This window comes from Periplaneta americana, chromosome 17 (assembly GCF_040183065.1).
Source record: "Periplaneta americana isolate PAMFEO1 chromosome 17, P.americana_PAMFEO1_priV1, whole genome shotgun sequence".
NCBI classification, from domain to species: Eukaryota; Metazoa; Arthropoda; class Insecta; order Blattodea; family Blattidae; genus Periplaneta; species Periplaneta americana.
Genome location: NC_091133.1, coordinates 111789004 through 111815069, shown reverse-complemented (window position 1 = coordinate 111815069; position 26066 = coordinate 111789004). Strand labels below are relative to the sequence as shown.

The following is a 26066-nucleotide window of genomic DNA, read 5'->3' as shown; positions in this document are numbered from 1 at the left end:
GCCATGACACACTTTGAACTGAACACCCAGTAGTGCTATTTGGTATTCTATGATAGTCTACCGCAGATTTTACAACTCTAGTAAGATCTATCCTTGCCCTGTAAGTGTAAAAATAGCACAGTCTCAACACTAATTCAATATCCCTCTGCTCGGGCTACGCTGTATGTAACTCCCTCCGAACCCCGGGCTGATCATCGCTTTTGCATTTACAAGAAAATTTACAAACTTAAGACTCGCAGACACGAAGATAAGAAACTTGCGAAGCCAACTCAGACTCCTTTCCTGCATAAACGGAGCGCGTGCAATAAGTAGATAACTTATTAAAACAATTTACAAACCAAAAACTTTCTCATAGAATATATTATTTAACGTTCCCGCTATCTGGACATGTTTAGCAACAAGGCAACAACATTCTGTTCAAAGTTTGGCTCAAAATGAAGGCAAGCTAGAATAAAATTAATGCCAGCATTTACATCATTATTCTCCACCATAACTCCAGCACCGAAAATGAACGAGCCACAGTTTAATTTTCAATATTAGTGAGGAAATATGCCTGCTACCTTCAGTAGGATATAGATATACAAACTTATATGCATGCAGTTAGCCGAAAGACTAAATTAACCCCGCAGCCGACAAATTCAACTGATGTTTTTCATGGTTTCCCTTGGTAACACAGACAAATACCGGATTGAAAATTTACATACCATATTCATAATCATTAGCAATGGCCAAGGAAGTTTTTAATAGAAAAAGAGCATCTTGTGCGGACCTCTGGAAAAAATAACTAAGGAAGTGCTTTGTGTGGAGTATGGCATTGTATAGGCAGAAACTAAGACATTACGACGAAGTGTAGAGAAGCCAATAGAAGCATTTGAAATGTGGATATGGAGAACAATGGAAAGTGTGAAGTGGACAGACAGAATAAGAAATGAAGCTGTGTTGGAAAGAGTGGGTGAAGAAAGAATGATGCTGAAACTGATCAGGAAGAGAAAAAGGAATTGGTTGGGTCACTGGGTGAAAAGAAACTGCTTGCTGAAGGATGCATTGGAATGAATGGTGAACGGGAGAAGAGTTTAAGGTCGAAGGAGATATCAGACGATAGACGATATTAAGATATATGGATCATATGCGGAGACTAAGAGGAAGGCAGAAAATAGGAAAGACTGGAGAATGTTGGGTTAGCAATGAAAGACCTTTCGTCACTGGAAAACGCGAACATATTTCTGGAACGTACTATACTCACTGAGTGCTGTTTACTATATGCGGCCCTGGTTCTGTGTAGAGGACAGTTGCAACTTCATTAGTAGAAGGGGTGGGAGTGAAGTACATTCAAAAACTCAGGTACAATAAAAATTGAAGTAAAAATAAAATGATGTCCCTGTAGCAGCGCATACACAAGTCTCGGAGCGGGCAGGAAATGCAAGTACAGTACTGTCACAGTCTAGTATATAAAGTCGCGAAACTCAATACGTAGTAAATATGCAAACATTAGATAGTTGCTCACCACTAGGATCGATAATAACGCCTCATTACAGGCAATGCAAAATAGAACAGACACAGTCTATTGTTTCTAGCACCCTCAAAACTCAAGCTTCGTGACTCTATATAGTAGACTGTGGTGCTGTATTCGTTGTTGGATAACCAATAACAGTCTTACTAATAAACCGTGTATAGTTTTTATACGAGACTTATGCAGAGTTGAGACAGAAAACGTTACTAATAAACCGTGAATAAGCTATGGACGTATAAACAGGCTGTAACTATACAATGGGAATTGCTTTGCAGTAGTTATATATACGAAACCCCTTGTTTAAGCGTTGTATATAGGGAAAAAATGGCCGCCCTTTTAACAGCTGTTCGTATCGACTGTCATTTTATGATGATGTTCAAACCAAAGATTATAGAATTATTAGAATAATATTGCTGTAGCTTGTACTCTTTGACCAAAATGTAGTGTGGTAATCGATTAGAGCCAGTTGTACTATCGATATTTAACACGCCACACTAGAGCGCTCTACCGGATCCAGTAGAGAACCTCAGATATTCTATTACCTTTCGTAACGAAGTAATGACGAAACTATGACGTAGCTGTGTAACAGTTATACTGTTATACACGACGTATGTAGTGATTATTAGTAAGGAATTTACACACGACGTATAAACGAGCTACTCATTGTATAAGTATAAGACAGTTAAACGTCTGTATATAGAGTTTTTATTAGTAAGACCGTAAGAATTTATATTCATCTCACATGTCACGCCCACTACCCTTATTTGACTGAACTTTCAATTCTGTTCAGTCGAACTTGGGAGAGTCCACTGTACTGCACTTTCACAATAACAGTTGCTAGAGTGGTTTTACTTCTTATTCATATCCGGATCATGCCAATTCTCAATTAGTCCGGATAAATTGGAGTTCTACTGTAGTTAATAAATAATTAATACACAGCAAACTAGACTGTAACATCTGCAACAAGTAGAGGCCCCTCTGATCTTCGCCACATGACACCGAGGAACATCTCATCTGTTCTTGTAATTAACAACACTGCAGTTAGTACTCACGCACTTTTTGTAGCTTCTCTCGATTAGTCACTGGTATCAGCAGCAGCAGCCTCGTGTGTGCGACGCGCCGGTCGCTGTCTCCGCTTCTACTGTAGTCGTCGTCGCTGGGGGCGCGAGGACCGGCTGTCTGTCTTCTTCAGCCTCCTGCAATTAACGCACAACAATAAAACAATGCTCACCATTTTCTACACGTTGAAAACAATGACAGCATGCGGACTAGTGAACCAGTACAGAGGTGGACTGTGCCACTTCGTCTCGACGGCGGCGACGGGATACGCCTGAACAGGCGTACAGTCCCCATCAAAACTACAAGCTTCAAGGTAACAAAATCCACTATGCCAATACGTAATTTGAAAAGGACATTGCATACATGAGGTGCATTAAAAATTTTATGCTCGACCATGCCGAAATGTAGTAATTATACACCTGGTAGCAGACCTTTAATGCATGTCATTAAACTACACCTACTCATTAAAGGTCAGGTCTTTCAGTCAATGACGATTCAGGTTACAACTATTCAGCCAATGACAGGTCATCTTTCTACCGTTATAAAACCGCAAGTATCGATTATTCTCGGATATGCAATCGAAAGAGAATTAGCGAAAAGTCACGGAGGCTGGAAATCCAATACTGTTGCAGAAGGTTATGTTCTGTTACTATAATAATTAGCGTTAATTGTAAATAACATTCAAATAAATTCAATTTGTCATCTCGTTTTTCAATGTCTAATTTAATTTCAATGTTATCTCTGTAGGTTCTTATGGCCTAGCAAGGTCAATGTGGACATCTGTTCCTCGGAAAAAATCAATACTTTCGCGTCTGCGCACATCTCACAACATACGGGACATTGCTAAAAAATTAATAATATCAAGTTAGAAATATGGTCGAGCATAAAAAGTCGTATGAAACTCGCCTATAATGGTAATTAAGAAGCTCGTATGAAAATTATGAAACTCGCTTGCGCTCGTTTCATAAATATCCATACTCATTCTTAATTACCTTCATTATAGGCTCGTTGCATAATGTACTATTATGGTATTAAAATGGTAACGAGTTTTTGGCGTTTGCATCACGTTACAGATGCAACTGATTGAATTGTTTATGCCTTAAATTTAATTAACTTGTTTAGTACTATACATATAGCTCAACTGATGAATGATCGTTTGCGTTTGTAAATTTCATAATCTCATTGGCTATGTACTGTATATTTTTAGTAGAGCCATCGATATAGCTCAGTTGGCAGACTCGCTGGGCTGCTGATCCGGAGCTGCGTTCGGGCTTGGATTGGATCCCCCTTTAATCTCATTGAATGGTTTCTTCCGAGGTTTTCCCCAGCCGTGGGACTGAAGCCGGATGGTCTATGACGAGTCCTCGGCATCAACCCCTTTGATTTGATTACCTAGTTGGGTTTTTCCGAGGCTTTCCCCAACCATAAGGCAAATGCCGGGTAATCTTTTGGCGAATCCTCGAACCTCACCTCATCTCACTACATCTCGCCAAAATATTGTAAAAAATTGCACAAAATTGTAAAAATTATAGAAAATTACTAAATTGTAAAACTGTAAAAATTGTAATTGTAATATTTTAAAATTTTGACTTGTTCCACATCTTAAAGCTTCATTGCTCATGTAAGATCTATGGAATTAAATGAATGAATGAATGCATGAATGAATGAATGAATGAATGAATGAATGAATGAATGAATGAATGAATGAATGAATGAATGAATGAAGCATACAAGACTTCGGAGTTGTATATCAATTCTTTATCTTTCCAGATGATGTAAACGAAAACAATCTATTTGTATCTTTAAGTCAACTCTTGGTAACGGGTCCAAACCATAAGTTTCTCAAAATTGAAGAATGAATGTTGGTAACGGAGTAGAAACAGGTTCTCCAGTATTTAGAAATGGCTGCTAATGGATCCAAAACATATGCTATCTATGGTTTAGGAATGGTTTTTGGTTACGGATCCAAAACATAGGATTCTCCAGGATGTACTAATGGTTCCTGATAATAGATCTTCAGGATTTTGGTACAGCTATTGACAATAAATGCGAAACACAGGTTCTTCTGGATTTAGAAATGTTTGTTTTTAATTGCTTTATTTACGACACTTCATCAACTGCGATGATTATCAAGCATCTGAATGAAATGAAGGTGATAATCCCAGTGCAATGAGTCCAGAGCCGAAAGTTATCCAGTAATATCTTTTAATGAGTTCAGGGAAAACCCCGGAAAAACCTCAACCAGTAACTTCTCCCTACCAGGATTTGAACCCGCAACCGCTCGATTCACGGTCAGGTATACTAACCGTTACTCCACAGCGGTGGACGGAACGACTCTTAATAACGTATCCAAAACATAAGATTCTCGAGAATTTAGGAATGGTTCCTGGCAACGAAACCGAAGCATGTTTTCCAGTATTTAGGAATGGTTCTTGATAACGGATCCGAAACATAGACTCTCCAGAATTTAGGAATGTCTCTTAGCACTACCGGAATAAAAAAAAAATAAGATTCTCCAGGGTTTAAGAATGGTTTTCAGCAACGAATCCAAAATTTAGGTTCTCCAGAATTTAGAAATGCTTTTTAGCATACCGGAACCGAAACATAGCTTCTCCAAAATTTAGGAATGGTTCCTGGTAACGGAACCAAAGCATGTTTCCCAGAATTAGGAATGGTTCTTGATAACGGATCCAAAACATAGGCTCTCCAGAATTTAGGAATGTCTTTTAGCATTACTAGAATAAAAAAATAAGATTCTCCAGGATTTAGGAATGGTTTTCGGTAACGAATCCAAAACTAGGTTCTCCAGAATTTAGGAATGCTTTGTAGCATTATCGGAACCGAAACATAGATTCTCCAGAATTTAGGAATGGCTCTTGGTAACGGATCCAAATCATAGGTGTTCCAGAATTTAGGAATGCCTCTTAGTACATAGATTTTCCAGGATTTAGGAACGGCTATCGGTAACGGATTCAAAAGATACATTCTCTAGGGCTAATGAATGGCGTTTGGTAACGGATTCAACAGGCTCAGGATTAATGGAGAATAGTTGTTGGTAACGGATTCAACAAATAGATTCTGCAAGATTGGAAAACGTTTCCAATAGATTTTCCAGAACTCAACAACAGCAATTCTGAGTTGTCATACCATCAGCAGAGGTGGAATTTAATATACTCTTTTTTAAACTCTCTTGATTTCAGCATCATATGTATTATTAAATTTTTTGTTCTTGCTAGTATTGTCCAAATGTCTTCAGAATATAGGAATAGGTGTACTACACATGATAGAATAAATAACAAATTCAATTGTAGCAATAATCACAAGTCTTAGATAATTTACTTTACATTTCACGTAAGTTTTTCATGTGATACATTGCAGTCTCAATAGTTAAACCCAACATATCAAAGCTCTGCCAGAATAGAAGAGTGTTCCATTCCTATACACTCATTACGTGAGGTTAAGAAATATCTCAGTCCAATTATCGTTGCCAAACGAGAATTTGCTGGTCCACTGCCAAGTGTCAATAATAGCAACATTATTGAAAAGTAGCTCAGATTTTAAAATAGCATGACTATCGGAAAGTCCTGACATCGAAGATTTAATCACAACTACACCCAGATATACATGGTGATTGACAAGCAGCTTATTTCCGAAGAAATTCTGAGCAAAAAATGTCATATAAACATTTGTCCTAATCTCAATATTTTCAGAATTACACTAATTTGAAGTTGTTTGTAAAATACCATTATTCTTGAGTTTTAAGGGTAAAAGGATATTACATGTAAAGAATGAACTATTCAGGAGTAACTTTTCTTTAATTAGCTAGTATTCTGAAGCTAAAAATGCGTTGTGAATTCCATAGTTAATTCGTACAGATATTTTTTTTCGATTTTAAACTACAGCATTACAATTTCTTACGCATTTATCACAATTGTTACAAATCACGTCACTCTAGTAAATTATTTAAGACTGTACATTAGGATCCACAATTAAACTGTAAAGAATCAAGTTCCTGAAGTCGTATGATTTGTAACAAATTTTGTGATAAGTGCGTAAGAATGATGTCCTTTTTAGTTAAAAATTGAAAAACAAAATTATACAAAGCAATTAACAACATATTTTTAGCTTCAGAACACTAGCCAATTAAAGAAATGACACTTCTGAATAGTTCATTCTCTATTTGTAATATTTTTTACACTTAAAATTAAGGAAAAAAAGGTATTTTACTAACAACTTCAAATTAGTGTAACTCTGAAAATACTGAGTTTAGGACAAATGTATATATGACTTTTTTGCTCAAAGCAATTAACAACATATTTTTAGCTTCAGAACACTAGCCAATTAAAGAAATGACACTTCTGAATAGTTCATTCTCTATTTGTAATATTTTTTACACTTAAAATTAAGGAAAAAAAGGTATTTTACTAACAACTTCAAATTAGTGTAACTCTGAAAATACTGAGTTTAGGACACATGTATATATGACTTTTTTGCTCAAAGCAATTAACAACATATTTTTAGCTTCAGAACACTAGCCAATTAAAGAAATGACACTTCTGAATAGTTCATTCTCTATTTGTAATATTTTTTACTCTTAAAATTAAGGAAAAAAAGGTATTTTACTAACAACTTCAAATTAGTGTAACTCTGAAAATACTGAGTTTAGGACAAATGTTTATATGACTTTTTTGCTCACAATGTCATCGGAAATAAGCTGCGTAAGTGACGGTAAATCCTCGTGAATCACCCAGTAGGCTATTGTACTTCTACTTAAATTTTGTGAATTGTAATGGTAGAGATTATCTCGGTAAAGAAGTATGGGTTTATTCTTTTGTGAATAGACAATTTCAGTCATTGAGGTTAACGTAACAAAAAGTAAAAAGAAAAAAAGAAAAACACAGATATTAAAGAATTTAAACTGTTTTATATTTTTTCCCTAAACATTAATTTTTTAAATTATTTCTTAAAATATGGAGTATTATCAAATTGAATGCTCGATAATTTAATTGTAATCTTATTACAGAGCCTTGGACCGAAGTTGCTGCTGTGATTGTAAGCTACAGTTGTGCTACGCTTAGGTTTTGTCAAGCATATATTGTCTGATCTTTTAGTTTTATATTTATGTAAATACAAATGAAATATATTTCGGTTTTCATGAACGAAATTCACTAAGACATTGTTATAAATTTAATGGTTATCAAATAATTTATATTCAAAGTAAACAGTTCTGAGGGATAATCAAGAGGCTTATTAAATCATACTTTTCTCGATAAGGGATGGTCCTCCAGCCTGGGGGTTGAGCTAACAACCGTAAAAAACAGCTTGTTACGAATCCACAAAATAAGCCTCGGAATTGATATTCTGGCACGACCACAGAATAAATATGTTTGAGAGTAAGGTTCTTAGGGAAATGTTTGGGGCTAATCGGGATGAAGTTACAGGAATCCACACCTGTGGAGTAACGGTCTGCGCGTCTGGCCGCGAAACCAGGTGGCCCGGGTTCGAATCCCAGTCGGGGCAAGTTAAGGTTTTTTCCGGGGTTTTCCCTCAACCCAATACGAGCAAGTGCTGGATAACTTTCGGTGCTGGACCCCGGACTCATTTCACCGGCATTATCACCTTCATTTCAATCAGACGCTAAATAACATAGATGTTGATACAGCGTCGTAAAATAACCCCCAAAAAAAGTTACAGGAGAATGGAGATAGTTACACAACGCACAAATGCATGTTTTGTATTCTTCACCTGACATAATTAGGAACATTAAATCCAAACGTTTGAGATGGGCAGGGCATGTAGCACTTATGGGCAAATCCAGAAATGCTTATAGAGTGTTAGTTGGAAGGCCGGAGGGAAAAATACCTTTAGGGAATTTACAATTCATTTTATATATCAATATGGCTGGTAAATAATTAAATGAGTACATAATAAATTTCAATCTTAAGACATATCAACTTGCAAATGTTTATTTGCTATTTAATAACAACATATGAACGTTTTCGCCGTTTAGGGCATCTTCAGATATAACAAAAAACATGTAATCTGGACCTATAATAGTAAATTATGCAAATGACATGGAGTAGAGAACAACATATGTGATACACAAGATTCATGAGCTTTATGTAAATTATGACATAATACAGGATGAATATTGAGATGGTCTTTGGATTTTAAAATTAAACTGGACGAACATGAATTAGGTCATTACCAGAATACATTAAGTATCTTAAAAACATACAATGATAATAAATTCATAAATGCAGCAGAAGAATTCTTCATTGCCTACTACCATAATAAAGATCATAATATAATTAACAAAAATTTATTAAACTTTAAAAATCCACTGTATGCAATTTAAAATAGACCTATTCACATTGATCTTGATACGCCATTCAAATAGTTCCTTTCATATTCTTGCGCCGCTGCATACCTCAATACACACGATTATCTAGGCCTCAGTTCTCTTAAAACCACCAACACCAGCACACACAAATGTAAGTATTTGAATGCCATGAAATTCATTAAAACAATTACATCCTTCTCTCATATCAAAATTGAAAAGCATATTAATATTTAATATTCTTCTATTCATAGAACATCTTCATTTACATATTTCAATAAACCTGATGACACGTAATAGGATGTCACCATATTAGAGTAATCACTGTCGTCAAATAACATCCATTTCAAAAGCCAACGACCCCTTTAAGTAAGTAATCTTATAATAATTATTACTGCTGCCTTAAATTCACTTACATATATTTGGTATTATAGCTCATCTAATTATTACTAATTACTACGAAATATAATACTGATTTTCTCTATTTAATTTTCAGTGAATGACTAAAATTCATTACATTCATACTCAACGAGCAAATATCTCAACAAATCTAATTACACCTAATAGCAATTCCTTAACATAAACAACATTAGTTCATTAATGAACGTTTTTTAGTAAGTACTTTATAATATAATTATCTGCGTCTCTATATAATAACTCGTTTATATTTTTTGCATTTATTATTATTTCTCCATCTCAATTTTCAGATGAAACAATTACAAAACACATGAACATCAGCTACGCAAACTATCTTGTAACTTACGACAATTCTCAGCTATGATTACTCTAAAACATTTTATTACCATCATTATAAATTTTAAATTTTAACATCATTGATAAATTTTAATCATTGTATATTTAATTGTAACATGAGCTATATGCAAAATGTTCGTCCAGTTTAATTTTAAAATCCAAAGACCATCTCAATATTCATCCTGTATTATGTCATAATTTACATAAAGCTCATGAATCTTGTGTATCACATATATTGTTCTCTACTCCATGTCATTTGCATAATTTACTATTATAGGTCCAGATTACATGTTTTTTGTTATATCTGAAGATGCCCTAAACGGCGAAAACGTTCACATGTTGTTATTAAATAGCAAATAAACATTTGCAAGTTGATATGTCTTAAGATTGAAATTTATTATATACTCATTTAACCTTTAGGGAAGCCGAGACGTAGATGGAAGGATAATATTAAAATGGATTTGAGGGAAGTGGGATATGATGGTAGAGACTGAATTAATCTTGCACAGGATACGGACCAATGGCGGACTATGTGAGGGCGCCAATGAACCTCCGGATTCCTTAAAAGCCGTAAGTAAGTATTTTTCTCTGTAGCAGCGTTATTGGCATGAGGAAGGTACCAAAAGTACAATTACATCCTATAATTCCATATTGTAATACTGTAGCTTGTACTAATGGGAGGTTTATCAGTCGTAAAGCATGGAAGTAAATCTCATAGGATAACAAAATGGTGAATAATTTTTCTTAATTTACTGCAAAGAAAAAGAACATGTTTTTACATGTAAGTTACTTTAAGCTCGCAATAGATGAATCAGTGTGTAACGCCCACTAACGGTGTACAGATGGACAAGGAGCCTTCAGTCCTGCGAGTGATATGGATTGAGTAATTAGTTCCAATCCCTGGCCGGTCTACCCTTTAGGAAAGAAGCAACGGAGCCCATTACAACAGAAGTCGGAGCGGTAATGAGAACTGTGGCGGTCAGAAAAACCGTCCCCTATGGGAAATCCGACCGCAATCCGTTCAGAAACTAAAATTGATATTATATGGTTAAATGCCAAAGAAAGAAATGCAATAATAGACTCAGAAAAGCCATTGTTAAAATTATATGAGTCACATAATGTAACTAATACCACTTATTTTAAGAGATTCCCATACTATACAACATTCTGTGTCGAAATATCGAAACTGCATCTTCAATACTACTTATATTACATGATGGGAAAATGTCCAGATGTCGGTTTTCCACGTTGGAGACCCAGTTCATATCTCTGTTAAGCCAACAGAAATTTCTGGTGAACTAATGAGATTTTGGAAAATATTTATTGTTGCCTACTGACAACTTCGACATAAGTTTGAAAGTAAATCCCGCAAAAAACAAAGTATATGATTATGTCTCGTGAGGAGAATGTAGTACCAAATGGAAATACACAAATTGGAAATTTATCCTTCGAAAAGGTGGGAAAATACATTGGAGCAACAGTAACAAATATAAATGACACTCAATAGGAAATTAAATGCAGAATAAATATGGGAAATGCCTGTTATTATTCGGTTGAGAAGCTTTTGTCATTCAAAAAGAATGAAAGTTAGAATTTATAAAACAGTTATATTACCGGTTGTTCTGTATGGTTGTGAAACTTGGACTCTCACTTTGAGAGAGACACAGAGGTTAAGTGTATTCGAGAATAAGGTGCTTAAGAAAATATTTAGGGTTAAGAGGGATGAGGTTACAGGGGAATGGAGAAAGATACACAACGCAGAACTGAACGCCTTATATTCCTAACATTAAATCCAGATGTTTGAAATGGGTAGGGCATGTAGCACTTATGAGTAAATCCTCAGACCTAGCGGGACTTGCGATTGCAGCACACATTTTGACAGCACGTGGCTCAAAGAAGAACAAAAACACGACTTTGACTCTACCGCTGCTCGACAAGTACTGCTTCAAGGTACACTCCACCGCAAGAGCGGCGCCACTGTGTCTGTTGTTACGCACGCTATATGAAAACGGAAGTTACTTTATGAATAGCCCTAGTTTCATGTCACAATGTTCTAAAACGTAAAAATATGTCTATAATGCCTCTGTCCATTTAAAAGTTCGTCCATAATTAACTTCCCAATCGTTACATTTCGAACATAGATATCAGATTAAATCGATGTAGTTTAATTCAAATTACAAATTACAGTACTTAACAAAAGTTTAAGACCATGAGCAAATTTCATATAATTATTATCTGGTCCTATTTTTTTGTTTCTATTTCCCTCATGAATATTTTGTCAATTATTTGGACTGTGAGATATCTATCGACGCAAAGAAAGTAAAATTATGACATTTAGTTTTCGAGTTATGATTTTTATGAAATATTTTGTTACTGTAAAAAATGTTACATTTATAATTACGGAATAATTTATTCATGCTAAACCAACACGTTTATTGTAGTGATGATTTTTTTCAAGCAATTTGAGAAGTGTGAGAACACATTGGTACCAGAAAGAAAAATTTTAAAAATTTTATTTTCGTTTTATAATTGTTTGCATATTTTTCCAAAATAAGGAAAATAATAGTAGAAATAACGTTAAGTAAAGGCATTCATAGCTTCACTGTGGAATAAGCTAACGTAACCGGACCTACGCCAATCGAAAGTAAGAAATCACGTACTTTCGATTGGCGTAGGTCCGGTTACGTTAGCTTATTCCACAGTGAAGCTATGAATGCCTTTACTTAACGTTATTTCTACTATTATTTTCCTTATTTTGAAAAAATATGCAAAAAATTATAAAACGAAAATAAAATTTTTTAAAATTTTCTTTCTGGTGCCAATGTGTTCTCACACTTCTCAAATTGCTTGAAAAAAATCATCACTACAATAAACATGTTGGTTTAGCATGAATAAATTATTCCGTAATTATAAATGTAGCATTTTTTACAGTAACAAAATATTTCATTAAAATCATAACTCGAAAACTAAATGTCATAATTTTACTTTCTTTGCGTCGATAGATGTCTCACAGTCCAAATAATTGACAAAATATTCATGAGGGAAATAGAAACGAAAATATAGGACCAGGAAATAATTATATGAAATTTGCTCATGGTCTTAAACTTTTGTTAAGTACTGTACACCAGCGACGCACCATCTGCTTACTCATGATGTTCGGCCCATAGACCTGACAGAGCTGCCGATGAATTTCAATTGGCGCAATGCTTTGTGCATTAAAGAACTTTATCACCGACCGAACCTCGCAGGCGGCGGGAGAAGGAATAAGAGCTTCCATTTCGGACCACTGCTGCCATGCTACTGGCACCAGGCGGGACCTGTCCGGCTGGCATATGATTGATACGTCATAGATCTGTTACGCATGCGCAATTGACACGGCTAATTACGTTCACTTTCAAGGGGAAAAAATCGGGAAACTTACTTTCTGGATGCGCCTCGTATTTTACATTCCTCCTGAGACACTCTGTATATTGTACATACAAGTGTGACTTGTGACTTGCGTTCAACGCGGACATAGAGATGTAGAGATATCCAACGTTTGGAAACGAAATATAATCATTAGGGAAGGCAGGAAGAGGAGGAAACTATATGTTGACTCGTTACCAAGGACTGCAAACAGAGCAAAGCCTCCTAGTACTATTGACTAACGTGAGACCCAGTCCGCCACTGATATGTTTATACGGCAAGAAGTCGGCCGCAATTACACGAGTCTGATACAGATGTGCTTGAGGACGGCATGATTTTAATTACTATGTACAACGATTTATTTGTCGTGCAATTTATCATTGTTTCTAATGAAATCCGCTCGTCACGTGTGTGAAAGTGACTAGCAACTGCGAACGACGAGCAACCACCGCTAACCTTTTATCAATATGCACTCTTAATACAACCCTAAACTAAACTAAACTAAACTAAATTCCGTGGCACGTTTTACCAGACCATCTACAGTATGCGCCAACATAAGCAGTTGTGGCGAGAGGAAATTAAATATGTTGGCAGCACTATTATTTTTACAATTTAGGTTCACTCATATCAACAGTTTATTTTTAACGTTTTCTCTCCATTGTTACTGGTAGAATTTATATAAATCACAGTTTCTTTTCCGGATAAAATATATCAAACAGAAAGACAACTTCCCAAAAAAATTCGATAATTTTCTTATTTCGAAGTGGAGGAAGGATGTGGCAACAGTGTTTGTTACTGTTGCAAGAGGAAATTAAGTTTGTTGGCAGCACTACTATTTTTACAATTTAGGTTCACTCATATCAATAGTTCATTTTCAAAGTTTTCTCTCTATTGTTACTAATAGAATTTATATTTCGAATGTTTCATTCAAATTTTCAAATTTTTAATTTATTCACAATTTAACATTTGAAATGATACATGTGAATAGATACCCGAAATGAGCATATGCTCGTGCTCGGGTACAGTCCAGTAGTCTACATAAATTTTACAGTGATCAATAATAATGTTGATGATAGAAATAATAGTAACAACACAATAATAATAATAATAATAATAATAATAATAATAATAATAGAATAACCGTGACGGAGGTGATACAAAGATAGTAATACAAATTAATTTAATAATAATAATAATAATAATAATAATAATAATAATAACAATAGTAATAAAACAAAAATATTTACAATAATAAAATAAATACTAAGACGGATAAAATAAAATATAAAACCACTTAGCGATAGTTAACACAACTTAAATAAGCATATAATAACTAGGAAAAAATGACGAACTACAAAATCAACAGAAAAGTTCGTTGTATCGCAGAGGACAGCAACCGCCGTATTGACATTGTGTTATGCATTAAATCATAGTTTCTTTTCCAGATAAAATATATCAAACAGAAAGACAGCTTCCCAAAGAAATTCGATAATTTTCTTATTTCGAAGTAGAGGAATGGCGTGGCAGCAGAGTTTGTTACTGTTGCAAGAGGAAATTCAAGTTTGTTGGCAGCACTACTATTTTTACAATTTAGGTTCACTCATGTCAATAGTTTATTTTCAAAGTTTTCTCTCTATTGTTACTGATAGAATTTATATAAATCACAGTTTCTTTTCTGGATAAAATATACCAAACAGAAAGACAACTTCAAAAATAAATTCGTTAATTTTCTTATTCCGAAGTGGAGGAATTGTGTGGCAGCAGTGTTTGTTACTGTTGCAAGAGGAAATTAAGTTTGTTGGCAGAACTGTTATTTTTACAATTTAAGTTCACTCATATCAACTGTTTATTTTCAAAGTTTTCTCTCTATTGTTACTGGTAGAATGTATATAAAACATAGTATCTTTTCTGAATAAAATATATCAAACAGAAAAACAACTTCGCAAAGAAATTCGTTAATTTCATTATTCCGAAGTGGAGAAATGATGTGGCAACAGTGTTTGTTACTGTTGTAAGAGGAAATTATGTTTGTTGCTAGAACTATTATTTTTACAATCTAGATTCACTCATATTAATTGTTTTTTTTTTTTTGTGGCAATGTTTTTCTCTCAACGTTACCGATAAAATTTGTATAAAACATAGTTTCTTTTCCGGATAAAATATATCAAACAGAAAGACAACAAATTCGATAATTTTCTTATTCCGAAATGAAGAAATGGTGTGGCAACAGTGTTTCTTACTGTTGAAAGAGGAAATTAAGTTTGTTGGTAGCACTATTATTTTTACAATCCTGATTTACTCATACCAATTATTTATTCTCAATGTTTTGTCTCTCAATGTTACTTATGAAGTTAATATAAACCTAGTTTCTTTTTCGGATAAAATATATCAAACAGAAAGACAACTTCCCCAAACAAAATTCGACAATTTTCTTATTCCGAAGTAGAGGAATGCTGTGGCAACAGTGTTTCTTATTGTTGCAAGAGGAAATTAAGTTTGCTGGTAGCACTATTATTTTTACAATCTAGATTCATTCATATGAATTGTTTATTATCAATGTTTTTCTCTGAATGTTACTGATAAAATTTGTATAAAACATAGTTTCTTTTCCGGATAAAATATATTAAACAGAAAGACAACAAATTCGATAATTTTCTTATTCCAAAATGGAGGAATGCTGTGGCAACAGTGTTTCTTACTGTTGCAAGAGGAAATTAAGTTTGTTGGTAGCACTATTATTTTTACAATCCAGATTTACTCATACCAATTATTTATTCTCAATGTTTTGTCTCTCAATGTTACTTATGAAGTTAATATAAACCTAGTTTCTTTTCCGGATAAAATATATCAAACAGAAAGACAACTTCCCAAAAAAATTCGACAATTTTCTTATTCCGAAGTAGAGGAATGCTGTGGCAACAGTGTTTCTTACTGTTGAAAGAGGAAATTAAGTTTGTTGGTAGCGCTTTTATTTTTACAATCTAGATTCACTCATATGAATTGTTTATTATCAATGTTTTTCTCTCAATGTTACTGATAATATTTGTATAAAACATAGTTTCTTTTCCGGATAAAATATATCAAACAGAAAGACAACAAATTCGATAATTTTCTTATTCCGAGGTGGAGGAATGGTGTGGCAGCAGCGTTTCTTACTGTTGCAAGAGTAAATTAAGTTTGTTGGCAGCACTATTATTTTTACAATCTAGATTCACTCATACAAATTGTTTATTCTCAATGTTATGTCTATCATTGTTACTGACAACACTTATATAAAATATAGTAGTTTGCTTTTGTAAATGGAATATATTTTTGGCACACCTATATCGGAACTGGTGTTTTTCATAATAATTGGTTAGAAAGTTCTTTTTTGCTGTACGCTTACGGCAAAAACATTGTTACGATTTACTTTTGCGCAACAATACCGCAAACTTATCACAGTAATATAAACAGCTATGACGAAAAATTATGAAAAATATCACGTCTCAATATCAACACATCGTCAACTATGAAAACGGAAATTGTAGTCAATACCCCATATGTCTATTAAAAATGCTAACAGGTAATAATTTTATTTTTCTTTACTTACAGAAACAGAAATAAAATACAAATAACTTCATTACGTTATAGCTAGACATACTATAAAGACAATATTCTAGCTACACAACAATCATGATCTTATAACTACTATAAGGACAATATAGTATTAGTAGGCCGTGACTCCTAGTCTACAAACTTGGCCTTCGCCTCGTCCGTAAACACTTCACTCGTACATAAAAGTATCATTTTCTGTCCTAGTTACATAAATAACTATAAACAGCAACCCATACAATACTGAAAATGGATACTGTGTATTTATATGACTAGTAAACTATACAATGCAGTTAAGTAATCAGCTTTAATAAACAGGAACATAAAACACATCTTTGTAAAATAAAATTTCGTATTCACCATTATTTTCTAGACACAGACATAACATTCACGTAGATTCTCAAACACTTTCACAAATAGAGATTGCTCCAGCTGATGAAAAGAAAGACACTATGTTAACAGGGTGGTGTAAAAAAAGTATTGCTGTGCTCTTGACAGTTTTGATTTAATTCAGCAAGAAATTTAATATCCATTTTTATACTATCTTTACGTCAGTAAATAATATTTGTGGCTAGTTGCAGGAAATGGAATCTAAAGTCAGATTTTTCATTTTTTTTTTTTTTTTTTGTGGTTTCAAAAAGAGGATGGCATACTGAGCATTAAAAAAATCATGGTTCTAGATGTTACAGTTTTAATACAGGGTGTTTCCGAGGTGGTGTTACAAACTTTCAGGGATGATGGCGAAGGGCACATATATCAATTTGAGATAAAGAATCCTGGTCCGGAAATGACTGAGTCGAAAGTTACAAGCAAAAATAGTTGTGTGGAAATGAAATAATTTTATTCCTCTGGACATCTTATTTATGTGTATTAATTATCTGTACATCTTACACATACTGTATTCATCTGACGTTTTTTACGTTGTCTACTTACAGTATTCCATTCAGTGCGTTTTCTGAGGGATGGGGACAGGAAACTACATTAAAGCAATGCAGATAGCGTGATGTGTAACGGATATGGTCGGTCCTGATATGCACGTCTGTAGACAGCAGTGTATGTGTACAAGTTGCAGTGTCCAGTCGATCAGTCCTAGTGAAATGGAGGAGTATACGTGAGCGGAATATGCAGACCTGATTTTCGAATACGGATGAGCCAATGGGAACAGTAGACAAGCTCACAGATTGTATCGGGGCAAGTACCCACGTAGGAGACATCCGGCCCATACCATTTTTCCACGACTGTTCCAAAAGTTAAGGGAAGGAGGGCATGTGGTGCCAAATTACAATTCCATTTCCATACAACTATTTTTGCTTATAACTTTCGACTCAGTCATTTCCGGACCAGGGTTCCTTATCCCAAATTAATACATGTACCCTTCGCCATCATCCCTGAAAGTTTGTAAGACCATCTCGGAAACACCTTGTATATTACTTATTGAATATTGATATTACATTATGTACTTTTCGAGAAAAATGCAATTAAAGTTTTCATTTGTTTTCTTAGCAACTATAAGAAAGATTTAGGTGTTTAAGGACACTGTGTAAAACTACGTTCTAGTTTAGTATGTAAAAAAGTCTACAGGTAGCGCAAGATATCAAAAGATAGAAATGCAGTTTTTACACCGCAAATTCGTTATTTTGTTCTGTAAAATTTATTTTACGATTTTAGGTCCATTTTCGCGCAACGGGTCACATTTGTTGAAAGTGAATCTGTGGAATTAATAAAATACTGTTTTCCATACATCCTGAGAAAATATATACAGAGACATCATTTTATTTTTACATCAATTTTTATTGTGCCTGAGTTTTTGAATGTACTTCACTCCCACCCCTTCTACTAACAAAGTTCAACCGTCCTCCACACAGATCCAAGACCGCATATACAGTCATAGTAGCCTTACGGTCATAGTAAACAGTACGTTCCAAAAATATGTTCGCGTTTTCCAGTGACAAAAGAGCTTTTAATATTGAATCATTTTCGCACAGGTACTGTCGTCAGTTTGCCTACGTCGTATCCCGGTTCCCCCACCAGCTTTTATTCGCCAGCTAGAGGCTGGGCTGTCTTAGCTCTTTTCTGAGAACATTAATTTCTGTTAGGAATTGGATGTCTACGTAATATTATACAACTGTTTAAAATAACTTAAATAAAAGGACTTCGTTAAGTAATTAACTGTCACGTAATTTCCCTCCTTTCTACGACCCTACGACACAACCACTTGGACGGACAGTAGATAGTATGTCTGAGTAATTTTATCTTTTCGGATCGGGCAGAAGTAAAGATTGAATTTGCAGTACGTGAGGTACTCTTTTATAGAGTAGGTACAGAATTATTTCAACATGAGTTACTAGTACGAAGAACGAAACTGGTAATTGGAATTAAGTACAATAGTCTATAGTGCGATAATATGCACATTAGAACTGAAGCCTGTATCGAAATCAACGGCTACCATTAAAAAAAAAAATGTGTTTAAATATCCATATTATGATTATTTTTCAATTTAACTTCATTCTCTCTATTGTACGCTAATGTGCTGTAGACAGTATAATATACACTGCATAATGAATACGTCCACATGGACAGCTCAGTTCGTGAGTAAAAACACTCATTGTTAATACTGTACTGTATTTTGATTAAACAAAAACCTAATGAAAATGATGAAACTCAAAAGCGCAATATTTCCTAGTTTACGTAAATGGATGAACTACTTTTCTTCCCTCCTATATCTAGTAAAGTGATTTGTTTGTATATTAGGGCAGTATCATCGAACTCCAGTCGTGGAAGGGGGTAGCAAACGGCGTTGATCTAGAGGTATAGGCAAGTTAATATTAAAAATGTTAGTAAAAATTAAATGATGTCACTGTACATAACAGAATAGCAACTGCCAAAATTCCTGGTCTTGTGTGTGAATCTTCAGGCTAAATTTCACCCTAATTACATCTGTGGCATGTTCACTTCCGGAATCATAGCGGCGAAATATTGCGCTCTCAATAAAGGATTGAAGTTCTACTTTGGTCGATCTAGACTAGGCTTGAATTCCACATATTTCTTGTTCGAAATAACGGGATGAAATTATTGTACCTGCACTATAACAAAGGAACCATTTGGAACTCGAGAGATATATTTCATTGTTCAGAGATCGCAATAAGGAACTTTTTACAAAAATAATGGTTTTTTCCTGTATTTGTGGGAAAGTGGGAACACGAGAATCCACTACATCGAGCAGGATTGACCCAAACGAGAAACAATTAAGGTGGGTGGAAAAAAGTGAAACATCGTTCGTCGGTGAAACCAGTGAAGTAGCCCTTTCTCAACTTCACATAAAACTAGAACTTCTTTTAGGCTGTCCAGAAGGTCGATACGGCACTGCAATACCCATGAGAAGTATATACGAAACAAAGCGAGGAAAATTATTATAAAAATAATACTAGAAGATCTAGTGTCCGGAAAGTCATTGTGCACTGGGTGTACTCATTACAATAATACAGATATTTTGAGTTTGATTTCAATAAAATGGAATCGGTACGCCATAAGGTGGTGTTTTGTGGTTTGTTAACAGTATCCAAATGTTGCGCACGCAGCCCTCATTCCTACAGAAGGTCGAAAGAGGCATATTCAATTTCAATTTAATTCAATTTATTTTGGCCATTAGACATATTTATTTATTTATTTATTTCCAACATTTATTTATTTATTTAAATTTAAATATACAGAATAAAGAATATAATTACAAACAAACAAGAGAAATAGAAATAAAATAATACAAACAATATAAAACAGGAGATACAGTAGTATTAACAAAATTTGAGACCGAATGAACAGCTCTCGTGTTCGGTCGCAGTTCAGAAATTATATTAATAGGCCTATAAGAGAATATAAAATAAAATAAAATAGGAAATAGAATTAAAATTAGTTACAGAAATTATATAATACAATATTAATATAAGAGAAATATAGAAAATAAAAAATAATAATAATAAAAATAAATAAGTAAAATAGGAACTAAAATTTAAATTACAGCGGCAATGGAATTATATAATATAATATAATAACACTAGAGAAGAATAATATCGCACGTGAAAAGTAGGACTATATATATTTCAAAATTATAGAATACAAATATAATATAGGTTGATTAATTCATACACATACGCTATAAATTTATTTAATCAAATTGAAGATATTAACACGTTTCTAATTTTCTTGTTATATGTTAGTGGGTTACATGTTAGAAGTTCTGGGTGTAATTTAGTTAAAGCATTGTACAACCGAGGGCCAAAATTAATGCTATGCTTTAGACCAGCAGATGTGAGACATTTAGGTTCTACTAATGTTAAATTAATATTTTGTCTTGTATCATAATTATGTGTCTGTAATACAAACTTATTACGATTTTTATGATAAAAATTTAACAGCGTATACTTATAAATTTGTTCAATATTAAATACATTAAATTCAGAATAAATTAATTTAGTTGGATAATCGAAACGTTTCTTGAAACAAATTTTAATTATTCGTTTTTGTAGTAAATTTAACGGACTAAGATTAATTTTTGTACTTCACCCCAAACAATTATACCATATTGAATGATAGACTGAATAATGGCCAAATAAACATTTCGTAGAACTCTAATGGGTAAGTAGCATCGAAGATTAACGAATTTATAAATTGTTTTACGAAGCCTCTTACAAAGATAAAAATATAGTTTTAGGCTTCGTCAAAATAATTGAAAAACAGTAAATAGTAAAATTTAAATATTGAAATGAAAACATGAAATAATTTGAAACTTTTAAATTAAAGAAAACAGTTCACCCTTAAACTATTAATTCTAACTAATTGCAATTAAATGTATTTATTAAAAAACAATTTCATACAAGTTTGTATAGAAAAACTCACCAACAGAATAACAATGATTATTTAATAACCAATTGTAAAATCTAGTTTTGAAGCTCTTGATTGATAATTTATAATATTGACTGGGGAACTTATTATATAATTTCATCCCCATAATTGAAAAGTTTGTGTTGCTCTTGTGTAATCTACAATATGGAATATTAATTTGTTCACTATTTCTAATTTCATGATCATGTATATTGGCTACTAACCAGTAATTGTCGATATTTTGTCGAGTGTAAAGTATTAGATCGTATATATACAAATTTATTGGGCGGCCGGGGGTAGCTCAGTTGGTAAAGCAGCTGGCTACGGACTGGAAGGTCCGGGGTTCGATCCCAAGTGGTGACGGGATTTTTCTCGTTGCCACACTTCCGAGGTTCACTCAGCCTCCTATAAAATTGAGTACCGGGTCTTTCCCGGGGGTAAAAGGCGGTCAGAGCGTGGTGCCACACCACCCCATTCTAGTGCCGAGGTCATGGAAAGCATGGGGCTCTACCTCCACGCCCCCCCCCCCCAAGTGTCTTCATGGCGTGTGACGAGGATACCTTTACCTTTTTTTTTATATATATACAAATTTATTGATTGTTCAAATCTGTGATTGTCTGCAAAGTGGCCGACAATGTTCCAGATAGTTTGATTTACATAACATTCTAATGGCTTTCTTTTGAAAAATCGAGACACTTCCAATTTTGGTTCGTCCGCCGAGTTAGCTCTGTGGTAGCGTGTTTGCCTCCAGACTAGCCGCCCGGGTTCGATTCCCGGCGGGGTCAGAAATTTTCAGGTAAAATTTCTACCTCGGCACTAGGAGAGATGGCAGTGCAGAACTTCTAATCACTAGATTGTGCACCAATATGCCTGGGTTAAACCCCAAATCTCTCCGCAGTGCATATGAAGAGAAGGCATATGTCACTGTTGATAGTGATTTGTCCGTCGGATGGAAAGTTAAGCCTGGCGGCCCTCTTGGTGCTATTCGACAGAAGTAGACTACGTGTTGGGACTGGGTTTCCCCTTCTCCCTTCCTCATCCATCATCATCACTCATTCCTGACACTACACTTACACGAACACTTACACATACACTCACCCTAGTGGCAAAATGTAATGTGACGAAATCACCGGGTGACGAAAATTCCGAATCCCAATGGAAAGATGTTTGTCATGAAATAAAAATGTCAATACCAAGACATCGAAAATTAAAGCCAATGAAGCATTTACACATTGCAATCTGCAACGCGTTACTGTATCATATGGAAATGTTAGAAAGATCTCGACAAATAACCTGTTGCTTTTTACTTTTTTTCCATTCTATATTCTTCATCGTGAATCAGATTTCTCCTCCGCACCTTATGAGACAAAATATCTTCACGTGGAAGAGAATCTCGTATAAAAAAGACGGTGCAAACGCTCCAACTTGTGCGCTCTTAATTCAAAATCAATATTGCTCTCCCAGATCCCTTCCTTATCCTTCTTCAGAACGACGACAGTGGGGTGGGGGTGGGGGCCACAGCCAGGCGAGTTAGGACCCCCACATCCAGGCTGGCGGATCAAGGTCAGGTCTGGGGACAGCCATTTGCAGGGCTGACGTAGAACCCCGTGGCCTTAACAATCCACGGCCTAAAAACTACTGGGACATCATTTTATTTTTACTAGCATTTTTAATATTAACCTGGCTATACTTTTGGATCAAGATTGAGAACCGCAAACACCGTTTGCTACCCCCTTCAACGACTGGAGTTCGATGATACTGGCGTAAAATACAAACACATCACTTTACTAGGTATAGAAAGGAAGAAAAGTAGTTCATCCGTTTACGTAAACTAGGAAATATCACGCTTTTGACTTTGATAATTTTCATTAGGTTTTTGTTTAATCAAAATACAGTACAGTATTAACAATTAGTGTTTTTACTCACGAACTGAGGACGTATTCATTTTGCAGTGCATATTATACTGTCTACAGCACATTATCGTACACTATAGACAATTAAGTTAAATTGAAAAATAATCATAATATGGATATTTAAACACATTTTTCAAAATAGTGGCCGTTCATTTCGATACCGGCTTCAGTTCTAATGTCCATATTATCGCACTATAGACTATTGTACGTAATTCCAATTACCAGTTTCGTACTTCGTATCAGTTACTCATGTTGAAATAATTCTGTACCTACTCTATAAAAGAGTACCTTACGTACTGTAAATTCAATCTTCACTTCTGCCCGACCCGAAAAGATAAAATTACTCAGACATGCCATCTACTGTCCGTCCAAGTGGTTATATCGCAGGGTCGTAGACAGGGAGGAAATCACGTAACAGTTAATTACTTAACGAGGCTCTTTTATTTAAGTTATTTTTAACAATTGTATGGGTATAATATTACATAGACGTCCAATTCCTAACAGAAATTAATGTTCTCAGAAAAGAGCTAAGACAGCCCAGCCACTAGCCTTTACAGAAAGGCGAATAGAAGCAGGTGAGGGAAACCGGGATACGACGAAGGCAAATGCACGACCTGTGCGAAAATGATTCAATATTGAAAGCTCTTTGGTCACTGGAAAACGCGAACATATTTTTGGAACGTACTGTTTACTCTGAACGTAAAGCTACTATGACTGTATATGCGGTCTTGGATCTGTGTGGAGAACGGTTGAACTTCATTGGTAGAAGGGGTAGGAGTGAAGTACATTCCAAACCTCAGGTACAATAAAAATTGAAGTAAAAATAAAATGATGTCCCTGTATTACTTAATGTTGTCTTATTAAATAAGTTGCGAGCCATATAGTACACCAAAAATATTTTTACGTAAACACGTCTATGCTGAAGGGTTATTCGAGAGAAAATAAAATTTAAGACACGGAAATGTGCGAGATCCAGCGCTGCCCAAAACCAGCTGCCAATTGCTCCGTAACGGATACAGTGAAAGCTCTCATTTACGGACATCAAAGGGATGTAACAATCTGTCCGCATCTGGAAGGTGTCCTTTATAGGGAGGGAGGCTCCCCCACTCTAACTGTGAATGTATAATATGCATTAGATATCCCTTCACGCTTTAAGGGAAGAGGATGGTATTTTTTGGTGAAAAATGAGTAAATTTTCGAAAAATAAGATTTTTTCCTTAAAATACTCTGTGATATGTGTGGAATATATTGTATGATATTTTGTGGGTATTTGTGCCCTTATCGGATGTTGAAACGCCATTTTTAAACTTCCTGCGCTCTGGATTTTTAAATCACACCGCCCTTAGTTTGTTGTTTCCGGAACTTCATTTTTTTTTTCAAAACCAAATTTTTCTTTAAAATACTCTGTGATGTGTGTGGAATACGTACATTGTATAACATTTTGTGGATATCTGTGCTCTTATTGGATGTTGAGACGCCATTTTTAAAGTTCCTGCGCTCTGTATTATTAAATCACACCCCCTTTGATTGCTGTTTCTGGAACTTTATTTTGTTGCTACATCGCCAGACAAAAATCGATATAATTTTTGAACTATTAAAGATATATGAATGAAATTTAGAATACACATTCTTTAGACTACTAGGAAACTTTTCTCTGTAACGGAATTTTCCTAATTGATTTCATTTTAAAAATAAGTCTGTCTGTTTGCAAGAAAGAAAATAAAAAAAAATGTTATTAAATTTTAATTGTTTATTTTAGAAATGTAGGGATTAATATAAAAATTCTGTTATAGACAGTTTGTAGAACATGCTTTTACATATAAATTGTAACAAACTGTTTGAATTTATCTTTAAAAATTGCTTAGATATATCGAGTTTAGTAAAATCCTGCACTGGGTACGTTTTTGTTTTCAAATCTGGCTCCCAAAACATTTTTTCAAAATATTTATATTTGGTTGAGTTGCTATAGCCATGAGCTCTCTACATACAAAAAATTAATATTTTACACCAAATAGGAAAAAAGTTTTAAAAAATACCATCCTCTCCCTTTAAATGAAAAGTATTACTGTAGTTTAATTCTAAATACAGTATACTACAGTAAATTCTTTGCAACTTTAACTACAGTAGATAAGATCGAAAAAGGAAAATACAGTACTGTGCCATGCAATTTTATTCTAGGTCTACAGTTATGCAGTACTGTAATTTACAGTTTTCAACTTAACCTTTACGTTCAGGTGCCATGTCTCTCGAAACAGAACAACTGATTGAAGTGAAGAGAATAATCGTACTAAACCTATCATGTGTCGAATACAATTTCACGATCGCGGAAACTTTGGACCCAAGACATTAGGTCTTGAAAACCAAGTTCTGTCCGCAGTCAGGAGGTAAAGCAAGCTTTAGGACTGTGAAAAGCTGTCCGTGTCCGTGTCTGAGAGTGTCCGTAAACGATTTATCATTATTTCTATATTATTTCAGTTGGGACATAAAATCTGTCCGTATTTGAGGAGTGTCCGTATCTTGGGGGTGTCCGTAAGGAGAGGTTTCACTGTATACATCTTACATGTAACGGACTTCAGAGAAAACGATTTGCTGAACTGTTGAATAACTAGCGATTCAA

General features: G+C 34.5%; 1 protein-coding gene across 31 annotated transcripts in view; it reads right to left on the bottom strand.

Moving 5' to 3' along the window:
- Positions 1-26066, bottom strand: part of LOC138692929 (RNA binding protein fox-1 homolog 2-like) — a 1380865-nt gene that overhangs the window by 1106442 nt on the left and 248357 nt on the right. For all 31 annotated transcript variants that reach the window (XM_069816296.1, XM_069816310.1, XM_069816300.1 and 28 more), the window contains one exon: positions 2563-2706. The gene's annotated coding sequence lies outside the window, so the exon portion shown is untranslated. Of the gene's footprint in view, positions 1-2562; positions 2707-26066 lie in introns of those variants that run through there.